At 41.3% G+C, this 11,950-nt stretch overlaps 1 pseudogene; it reads left to right on the top strand.

Annotated features, from left to right (window-relative positions):
• Positions 1-848, top strand: part of LOC103410379 (putative transcription elongation factor SPT5 homolog 1) — a 31,217-nt pseudogene extending 30,369 nt beyond the window's left edge.
• The last annotated feature ends 11,102 nt before the right edge of the window (positions 849-11,950 follow it).

Consider the following 11,950-nt stretch of genomic DNA (forward strand, 5'->3'; position numbering starts at 1 on the left):
AGTTGCAAGACGATCAGCCTTGCCCGACCTCCTTTGTTGTTGTATTTCATTCATAGATCTAGCACTATGATGTATGTTTCCATCTGCATCCAAGTTATTGCTAGCCAGTTTATGATTAAAAGACTTCTAAGTTCTAACCATTTAGGCAGACAAGATTGACCAATTAAAAGTCCTTGGTCTCAAGGCATAAAAAAGAACTTTATGTGGACTTAACCCATCCACGACAATCTTTATTCACCAGAAGTCCGAAGTTACTTGGGGCGCAAGTAATTGGCTTATTCTCTAGTTTTACTTCTGTTATATCATAATTCCCACATAACGTTTGAGTATAAAATTAACTCTGATAGGAAGCCTCAAGGCCATTACCTAAGGCCCGACAAAGGCACCTATTTAACTTCATTCTGCTCTGCGGGCTCGGGTAATTAACGTATAACGAGAGTGATACGTATGCAAGAATGAAACAACCAAGATGTGTTCAAGTATTCGGTTAGTTTTGATGGGAAGCCTCAAGGCCTACACCTAAGGCCCCACAAAGGCACCTTTCATAACTAACTAGGTCGCTCGGGCATATATATATATATACACCATAAAATTTTTACATCTGTCATGCTAAAGATGACAGTGGCACGCCTGGATTCTCAAAGTTAATTTTGATTGTGAGTCTCAAGGCCTACACCTAAGGCCCCACAAAGACACATTTTAGAATTAACTCTGTCCTTCTTTTACAGGCCGCCAATAAGCAGAATCCCGACAGACGATATCAACCGGCGCCAACCTCTCGGGGAGCTGTGTGCTCGTTGGCCAGAGAACCTCCTCACTGGATATTCCTCTAGACGAACAGCAACCATCTGGAATTCATCATCCATCATCCCAAATTGCACACTTTGGACAAAGATTGAAACTATAGCCTTTACCAATGGCCTCCGGATATCTGCAGTTTGAGATAAACCAATGGAATGGCCTCCGCCAATCCTCCTCGGCAAGGATATCTAATGGTTTGAGAAAAACAGATTTGCAAACATGGTGTAATTTCTCTCTTCCACGTTTGATTTCTAAATGGTACTATATTTACTATTTTATCCCTATTTTGTTGGGTAGTTGTTAATTATTTTCTGTATCAAAGTAAGGACATGATTGGAATATTAAAAACTTCACCTATTTGGGCTTCTCACTTTATATATACTAAACTCTCCGCACGCACGTTATGCGCCTCTAAAGGTGTATTATGTTAGTTTTTTTTTTTCTATTGTAATTGTCAAGATATATTTTAAATGTATTGTACAAAGAGGAACTTTTTCTTTATCTTGCATATCCTAAAAAGTTGTCATGTTTTTCGTAGATTCATAATGAAAATTTGAAGCATCAATCATGAGAAGATATGTGACATTTACTAACATTTAACAAACAGTATTGTATATATTTACCATGACAGAATACAATATAAACTTACACCTTAATCCATGTGATAAGGAGTAGTATTTTACAATATAAAGCTATCAATCTCATTGTTTATTTCAACCATCTCCCCATAATTGTTTCCTGTACAAATTTGTAGATGATCTTGCAATTGAAAAACCCAAATGTGCAGTAAAAACAACCAAGAGAAAACAGAAGCTAAAAGAAATCACACTAAAAAAAAATCAATTGAAATTAAACAATCACTGTGCACTTGATCGACCCTAAAGTGACGTACAAATGCCAATTGCCAAAAAATTTAAGAAACAATTTTGAAATTATGCAGACAATTGTTGTAATAAGAAAAAACCTCAACTGTGCAGTATAATTGAAATTAACTCCATTTGGAGGGAATTAAAGAATGCCAAAACCACAATAACTTCATATTACATTAAACATTTTGACTAATATGTTATAAGCACAACCAGCTCATCCATACTAAGAACCCAACATAAATAGAAACCAAATGATGCAATCTGCCAATTAATTGTTTCATGCATCAACTTGTGAACGAAAGGAAGATATGAACAGAAAATAACTTCAACAAAACTGGAAAAATGAAGAGAAGAAATTCCACTTATGAAAGGTGGTTAGGAAAAAAAACCAAAATGAATCAAAAGTAGAAGAATTCCATGACAGACCTGCGTATTTTTCCTATACAGCATTCGTTGTCAAACTCTTCAGTCGAAGCTCTACACATTGCTTCTATTTGTGAGATGAATACAAGCCGGTCCCAAGCCCGGGTAAAGGAGGAGGGGGAGGGCGTCAGGTAGTCGACAGCCGGCACTCCACAGTCACGTCGAATCCTTATGAAAATGAATTCAGAACGAAATCGCGCTAAAGCTAGGGCGTCACCCGTAAGTGGCGCGCTGTGTGGCCCGAGCATAGTGACAAGTGAGCAAGGGTCGCTGTATTTCCATAGGCACCCGGATGCAGTGTTAAATGAGCAAGGGGGCCATAGAAACTTCTTTTCGAACGACTCCACTCAAAGTTGTTTGGGAGCATATGCACCTATCAACTTTACACGGGACACACAAAAGAAGTACTTTGATTCCATTGGACGGGGGAGGGTGAAGAAGCTAGGACAGAAGGGTAGAGTTCAGGAGAGTAGAATGCGTTTAGGAACGTGGAATATAGGAACCTTAACGGGAAAATCTATGGAAGTAGTGGAAGTTATGGTGAGGAGAAGGATAAATATTATGTGCCTACAAGAAACTAAGTGGGTTGGTCTTAAAGCAAAGGATAACTCAGGGTTTAAACTTTGGTACTCGGGCACAAATAGAACGAGAAACGGTGTTGGCATCATCGTGGACAAGACCTTGACACAACATGTTGTAGATGTCAAGAGGGTAGGAGATAGAATCATGGCAATCAAGATTGTAATAGGACAAGAACTTATCAATGTGAATAGTGCGTACGCACCTCAAGTAGGGTTGGATATGAGTTCGAAGGAGAAATTTTGGGAAGACCTTGGAGACTTGGTGCAAGGAATTGCTCAGACGGAGAAGTTATTTATAGGAGGAGATTTAAATGGACACGTGGGCAGGGAGACAGGCAACTATGAAGGTTTTCATGGTGGCCATGGTTTTGGGGAGAGAAACAAGGATGGGGAAGCTATATTGGATTTTGCAATGGCATATGATCTCTTCTTAGCCAACACCTTCTTTAAGAAGAGAGAAGAACATGTGATCACCTACAAGAGTGGGTCGTCAAAAACACAAATAGATTTTCTTCTAATGAGGAAAGGGGATCGTATAACTTGTAAGGATTGCAAAGTTATACCAGGAGAGAGCGTGGCTAATCAACATCGCTTGTTGGTGATGGATGTACATATCAAAAGAGTGAGAAAAAAGAACAAGACTTGGAAGTGCCCAAGGACTAGATGGTGGAATCTAAAAGAAGAAAAACAAGTCATTTTCAAAGAGAAAGTAATCACCCAGTGTGTGTGGGATAGAGAGGGGGAAGCTAGCCAAATGTGGGATTCCATGGCTAGTTGTATCCGAAAAGTAGCAAAAGAGGTGTTAGGAGAGTCCAAGGGCTTTGCCCCACACCAAAAGGAATCTTGGTGGTGGAATGAGGAGGTACAAACAAAGGTGAAGGCTAAGAAGGAATGTTGTAAAGCCTTATACAAGGATAGGACCGATGAAAATGGTGAAAGGTATAGAAAAGCGAAGCAAGAGGCGAAGAAAGCTGTGAGAGAAGCTAAGTTAGCGGCTTATGACGATATGTATAAGCGACTAGATACCAAAGAAGGAGAGTTGGATATCTATAAACTAGCTAGAGCAAGGGACAAGAAGACAAGGGACCTAAACCAAGTGAGGTGCATCAAGGATGAGGATGGAAAGGTTCTTGCTACAGAGAACGCGGTTAAAGATAGATGGAGAGGTTATTTTCATAATCTTTCCAATGAAGGACATGAAAGGAGTGCTTCTTTAGGGGAGTTGAGTAACTCAGAAGAGTGTAGAAACTACTCTTTTTATCGTCGAATCTGGAAGGAAGAAGTGGTTGTAGCTTTGAAGAAGATGAAGCATAGAAAAGCAGTAGGCCCAGACGATATACCAATCGAAGTGTGGAAAGTTTTGGGAGAGACAGGTATAACATGGCTCACTGACCTTTTCAATAGGATTTTGAAAACGAAGAAGATGCCAAATGAGTGGCGAACGAGCACTTTGGTGCCTATCTACAAGAATAAGGGCGACGTACAAAATTGCATGAACTATAGGGGTATTAAGCTAATGAGTCATACAATGAAGCTCTGGGAGAGAGTCATTGAGCATAGATTGAGGCAAGAGACACGGGTTTCGGACAACCAATTCGGGTTCATGCCAGGGCGCTCAACCATAGAGGCAATCTATCTCTTACGAAGATTGATGGAAAGATATAGAGATGGGAAAAAGGATTTACATATGGTCTTTATAGATTTGGAAAAAGCGTATGATAGGGTCCCAAGAGACATTCTTTGGAGGATTTTAGAGAAGAAAGGAGTACGAGTAGCATATATCCAAGCTATAAAGGATATGTATGAAGGAGCAAAGACTGCCGTAAGAACTCATGAAGGACAAACCGAAAGTTTTCCCATAACTGTAGGATTACATCAAGGCTCATCCTTAAGTCCTTACCTTTTTGCGTTGGTAATGGATGAGTTAACAGGACATATTCAAGATGATATTCCTTGGTGTATGCTTTTCGCAAACGATATAGTGTTGATAGATGAAACTCAGGAAGGGGTAAATGCAAAGCTTAACCTTTGGAGAGAAGTGTTGGAATCTAAAGGTCTTCGCCTAAGCCGATCAAAGACAGAATATATGGAGTGCAAGTTCAGTGCAAATGGAGGCCAAAACGAGTTAGGGGTGAGGATCGGAGATCAAGAAATACCAAAGAGCGATCGTTTTCGTTACCTAGGATCTATCTTGCAAAAGAACGGAGAATTAGATGGAGATCTCAACCATAGAATACAAGCTGGATGGATGAAGTGGAAGAGTGCATCCGGCGTATTATGTGACCGCCGTATGCCACTGAAGCTCAAGGGAAAATTTTATAGGACGGCAATAAGGCCGGCGATGCTGTATGGCACAGAATGTTGGGCGGTGAAGCATCAACACGTACACAAAATGGGTGTAGCGGAGATGAGGATGCTTCGTTGGATGTGTGGGCACACAAGAAATGATAAGATTAGGAATGAGGATATCCGGGGTAAAGTAGGAGTAGCCGAAATTGAAGGAAAGATGAGAGAAAATCGGTTACGGTGGTTTGGACATGTGCAAAGAAGGCATACTGACGCTCCGATTAGAAGATGCGACTATGGGACAGAGGTTCAGGGCCGAAGGGGTAGAGGAAGACCTAGGAAAACTTTGGAAAAAAACTCTAAGAAAAGACTTAGAGTACTTGGATCTAACGGAGGACATGACACAGGATCGAGCACAATGGCGTTCAAAGATTCATATAGCCGATCCCACTCAGTGACTTGGATTTTCCAAGTCTCCAACCGAGAAGTTTTCCTCACTCGGGAAATTAAGGGAATACTACCTCAACCTACATGCTCCACTCACAAAGCTTCAACATACAAGCTTCAACAAAAGAAAATTCAGAGAACTTAGCGAAGAAGGCTTTGGTGTATTCAACACAATACGTTGAAATGAAGGAAAGCTATTTATTGATATCCCTGATAAGTCACAAATATGTACATATACAGGAGTCAAAATAAACAAACAAGAGGGAGCCTTCACAAAGGTTGCTTAGGAGAAGTCTCAGTAGTCGGTAGAGCCCCAGAAAGAGCAGGCACTGGAGGGGGATCATTTGGAGCCTCAGTACTGGACAGAACCCTAGAAGGAAGAGGCAGCAGAGGTTGATCATTTGGAGCTTCATTACGCGGTACAGCCCCAGAAGACGAAGGCAATAAATGCCTTTGGAACAAACCCACAAATCTCTGATGATCAAGTAAAACCTGACCATCAGATTCCTTCATCTGGTCAAGCTTCCTTTTCATGTTTGTAGCATAGTCATCTGCGAGCCGATGCAACTGTTTATTCTCATGCTTGAGCCCTCTAATCTCCTGTTTGAGACTCATCACTTCAGCCGCCAATGATTCAACTTGGCGGGTTCGAGCAAATAGGCGTTGGGCCATGTTAGACACAGAACCTGCACACTGAACACTGAGAGCCAGAGAATCCTTAACAGCCAACTCATCAGACCGTTTGGAAAGTAGTCTGTTATCTTTGGGAGTGAGAAGGTTCTTGGCCACTACCGCAGCGGTCATATCATTCTTCATCACGGAATCCCCAACAGTAAGAGGACCAGTAGGGGAGACGAAGGATGGGCGCCATATGTTGTCTGGAGAAGGCGTGGCTGCCTCTTCAACAAGGTTCAAGTCAAAACGACGGTCGGAGGGGCCAGACATTTTCAAAGGTGTTGAAGAGAGAAGAGGTCGGACAAATCAAGATCTTAGAAGTGCAAGAATGGAGCTTCTACTGGTGGAGATTCAAGTGTGCTTTGGAACTTAATGCCAGCCTCTATAAAAATCTGCACTCGACGGAGCTTCAGAAATCGAAGAGGCGTTTGCTTTCTCAAAAGCTGGGCTGCTCAGAGACCACGAGACGTTTGCTTTCTCAAAAGTTGGGCTGCTCAAAGACCACGAAGGCCGATCTCAGAAATCGAAGAGGCGCTTGCTTTCTCAAAAGCTGGGCTGCTCAGAGACCACGAGGGCCGATCTCAGAAATCGAAGAGGCACCTACTTTTCCAGCCTTGTCAGCACCTGTCAGCTTTGCGGAAATTATGGGCATTATGTCGAAGATTTCTGGTGAAGTAGAAAGCACATGAATCTTACTGTTCAATCACCCACTTCCCACACGCAACATTAGCTCATGGGTACCACAGATAACTTTGCCAAAATTCTCTGACAAAGTTGAGACACGTGAAGCTTGCAGCTCCCAAAGTTTAGACACATAAATTTTGAAGGTCTAGCTACCATATTATTACCCACAAGGGTAAAGGAACAGTACCACTGCTGGATAATTGGAAAATCCCTGTGTGTCAACCTCTGTGCTTCGTGGTAAGATAGACTAGCAAACATGCCCAACTTTTTCTCACATTCGAGAAAACACTCCCAACAAGACTGCTTGCTCCAAAATCGAAGAGGCACCGCCCTCCGAATCTCGAGAGCCAGACTCCCAACATGATTACTTTCTCAAAAATCGAAGAGACACCGCTCTCCGAATCTCGAGAGCCAGACCCCTAGCAGGATGGCTTTCTCAAAAATCGAAAAGGCATCGTTCTCCGAATCTCGAGAGCCAGATCTCCGACAGGATTGCTTGTTCGAAAACCGAAGAGGCACCACTTTCCCAACTTCAAGAGCCGGATCTCCTTGGATAAAGCTTGTCTGTAATCTTTACACGCAACATCAGCTTTCCAGATACCACAGATCACTTTTTCAAAGTGCTCTGACAAAGTTAAAACATGTGAAGCTGGCAGCTCCCACTACCGTGTTATGACCAAGCAGGGTAAGGGAATAGCATTACTACTTGTTGTTAGGGAGACTCCTATATATGTTGACCTCCATCCCCAACAGACAGGCAGACCTGCAAAAATGCTCAACCATTCCTCATATCTGAGAGGGCACTCCCAAAGAAGCCTTTCGAAATATTCAGCTTTCTTTCCCCCCGATAATACCTCTGCAAACAAGCTATACTAGAGCAAGAATATCTCATATCATCAGGGTTAAAAGCAAGAGTATCCCATATCATGTTTTTTCCCTGTCTTTTCCTTTGGCCTTGTTCTTACCTACAAGACAAGGAGAAAGAGAGCAATCAGTCAGCACTTGGAATCAAGCTTCCAGTTAGGAACTGACTGCCTGGAACCCCTTACTTGATTACTTACCTGGCATTGCTCTCGAGTACTCATCTTCAACATCTTATGCTTCCAGGGAAGATACCGCATCTGCCTGAGGAACATATAGGGCAAGTGAAAAGGATACAAGGAAGCATGTGGAGACAAGCGTAACAGCACACGTGCCGATACATCCACTACTCTGTCAAAAGCAAAAGTATCCCATATCAGCAGGGTCGAACGTACTATAGATTTGATGGACTTGTTTTGACCCTCAAATTCTTCAGTCGGCCTTATACTCTGGAGGAAACCAGAAAACCCTCCAGCCCAGTTCAAGAATAAGCCTGTGGAAAGTTACTTCTTCAAAAGCAAAAGTATCCCATATCGTCTCTTCTCATTTTTCTTCTCTTTATCCTTCATGCTGCCTGCAAGATAGGGAGAATGTGAACAATCAGCCGGAACTCGAAATCAAAGTTCTGATCTGAGACTGATTGCTTGGAGCTCTGATTGCTTACCTTGTCTGTCACCTCTTTCAGCAAATCGCCTAGCTTGGCGACTTGGAGGACTCCTACTACATGGTTTGTATCGCGCTTGACCAAGCCTGAAACTACAAGTAAGCTTCAAGTGAAATTGATACATTACCTTGTGCATCTCCACCAGTTAAAGATACCACCCCTGGATGGAGGAAGAGTGCTTCCAGAGAAGATGCCACATCTACCTACGAGACAGATAAGGCAAGTCAAGACGATACCACACTCCGGAACTTAGAAGTTTCATGATTACGAGATCATTCTCCCACAATATTTCCTAATGTCATTTGTACTAAATCATTCACTTGTACTCACTAAAAGAGAGCTTGAACCTATGTACTTGTGTAAACCCTTCTCCAGATCGCCTAGCTCGGCGACTTGGAGGACTCCTACTACATGGTTTGTATCGCGCTTGACCAAGCCTGAAACTACAAGTAAGCTTCAAGTGAAATTGATACATTACCTTGTGCATCTCCACCAGTTAAAGATACCACCCCTGGATGGAGGAAGAGTACTTCCAGAGAAGATGCCACATCTACCTACGAGACAGATAAGGCAAGTCAAGACGATACCACACTCCGGAACTTAGAAGTTTCGTGATTACGAGATCATTCTCCCACAATATTTCCTAATGTCATTTGTACTAAATCATTCACTTGTACTCACTAAAAGAGAGCTTGAACCTATGTACTTGTGTAAACCCTTCACAATTAATGAGAACTCCTCTATTTCATGGACGTAGCCAATATGGGTGAACCACGTACATCTGGTGTTTGCTTTCCTATCTCTATCCATTTATATACTTATCCACACTAATGACCGGAGCAATCTAGCGACGATCACAAAAAGCGACCGTTTTCGCTACCTAGGATCTATCTTGCAAGAGAACAGAGAATTAGATGGAGATCTCAACCATAGAATACAAGCTGGATGGATGAAGTGTAAGAGTGCATCCAGCGTGTTGTGTGATCGTCGTAGGTCACTGAAGCTCAAGGGAAAATTTTATAGGACGGCAATAAGGCCAGCGATGTTGTATGGCACAGAATGTTGGGCGGTGAAGCATCAACACGTACACAAAATGGGTGTAGCGGAGATAAGGATGCTTCGTGGGATGTTTCGTGGGATGTGTGGGCACACGAGAAAGGAGAAGATTGTGAATGAGGATATCCGAGGTAAAGTAGGAGTAGCCGAAGTTGAAGGAAAGATGAGAGAAAATCGGTTACGGTGGTTTGGACATGTGCAAAGAAGGCCTACTGACGCTCCGGTTCGAAGATGTGACTACGGAACAGAGGTTCGGGGCCGAAGGGGTAGAGGAAGACTTAGGAAAACTTTGGAAGAGATCCTAAGAAAAGACTTAGAGTACTTGGATCTAACGGATGACATGACACAAAACCGAGCGCAATGGCGTTCTAGGATTCATATAGCCGACCCCACTTAGTGGGAAAAGGCTTTGTTGTTGTTGTTGTTGTTGATAGAACACTCAAGATTTGTCCAGATTCTTACAGCCTTTCAGAAAGCTTTGCACTGTTCACTTTTTTTGCCTGAAGCAGCAAAATGCCCACTCCTCGCATCATGATCTGCCACAATTTAAAGAAGTCGAAGTAGTAGAAAGTCTTAGCAGAAAAAATTGAAAACATAAAGCATAAACCCAATTAGAGTCATAAACTAATGAAAAAAGAATTTGTCCCGCCCACGCAACACACATCACATTTATCTCCACCGCCTGCACCAATACAAATGATTTGAAACGTAATGGAAAAAGCATGATAAATAATTGGAAAATGGATTAATATAAACAAAAACTCCCCAGAGCCAAGAGTTTCCTTGTAAGCATAAGAACCTCAACAACGGGCTCAATTGGAATGTAACGAATGCAGAGGGAAACATAAAGACACTTACATGGAGAAGAAACAAATCCAAGTTTTTCACTCAAAAGGAAATAACCAACAATCATAAATGAAAATAGAAGGAAAAATGAATTTGGTTAATGGTGGACAACCGCTGGAAAGAATGCAGAGATCATGGAGAATCTGAGATTGAAAGTTACATGCGATAAGAATCAGTCGATGTAGAGAAAGAGTCTTCGTCAATATATCTACCTGTCTGTTTCTCCCTCCCCCTCATTGTCTTCTCCTTGATTTCTGCACGACTACAAATAAACTGCCAAAATTAATATGAAACTAAACTTACCCAGTGAAATTTGAACACAATGAATTACTTCTCCAGTAGAGTTCAATCTGCAAATATTTTCAATCAAATAATTTATTTTTCCGTGGTTGTGCTGTCATATGAGACGCATTCACTTCTTGGTCATATTTTCATAAAATCCTTTAATGTCATATAGAGTATGTAAGCTTAATGTCATATGTTAATTGTTTATTGATTTGCTTCATATGTGAAAAGGATTTAGTTTATGTTTCTATCAATTATTTTGCTCAATTCCAAATGGTACATAGCTTAATTATCGAACTAAGAAGGCACACAGCACACCACTCCATTACAAAATTGGAAAAAGAAAAGTGAGAAATATTCAAGGAATCAATTCCAACTATCTCTGAATCACATCACACGGCACAAAGCACACCACTTGATTCCAACTAAAATATTGAGCATTCAAGGAATCTAAACTCATACATGATTACTAACTTATTTTCCACTCAGCCAAATATGTGGTAAACTGCAAAAAAAATATCCAAAAGTTAAAAGCTGTACTGAAAAGCTGAAACATGCAAGGAGGGCTTTTGAGATCGATGAAGAGAAGTTAAGAAAGGCTTTTGAGATAGAAGATGAAGACTGTAGACATTGAAATTTCGGTGAAATAAATGTTGACCAATAATTAAAATTTCAACGCTCACGTGTCACATAAATTTTACACATAGCATGTGACTCAATGAAAAATCGAAATAAATCAGAAATGTCATCAAATAGAATACGTGTCAACACCTGGTAGAAATGATTCATTTCATATGATTATTCAAATCCAAAAATCAAGTTTTGGAATTCTATAAATAGGAAGCCTAATTCACATCACACCAAAACCTTGAAGCTTTGAAACTCTAAAGCTCTCAAGCAAATCCCGAAGGATCAAGAAAACCCTCTTCGTTCTTCGTCAAATCCTCCTTCAAGATCAAGCCCCGACGGCCCTTGAAGAAAGTGTTCATCGTTCATCATCCATTCATCCTAAGATCAAGCCCCAACGATCCTTTGGATCAAAAACATCAACAAATTCATACATCCAACCGTTCTTCAAGATCAAGCCCAAAAGCCCTTGAACATCCATTCATCAACTGTTCATCAAGATCAAGCCCCAAAGGCCCTTGAAGATCCGTTCATCAACAGTTCTTCAAGATCAAGCCCAAAAGCCCTTAAAGATCCTTTCATCCATCAACCTTCAAGATCAAGCCCAAAGACCCTTGAAGAAACTTCATTCAACCTTCAAGATCAAGCCTTAATGGCCCTTGAAGAAACTTCCAACCGTTCATCCAAGATCAAGCCTCGACGACCCTATAATCAATTGCACATCCAAAAATCAACACCTTACCGAGATTGAATCAGATGATCAAATTTGAGAGAGATTGTAACCCCAAAATATTATTTTGTACACGTATTTTTGTTCCATTCATCGCAGGAATTTCCGTGTTCAC

Source organism: Malus domestica, chromosome 10, assembly GCF_042453785.1.
Source record: "Malus domestica chromosome 10, GDT2T_hap1".
Taxonomy (NCBI): domain Eukaryota; kingdom Viridiplantae; phylum Streptophyta; class Magnoliopsida; order Rosales; family Rosaceae; genus Malus; species Malus domestica.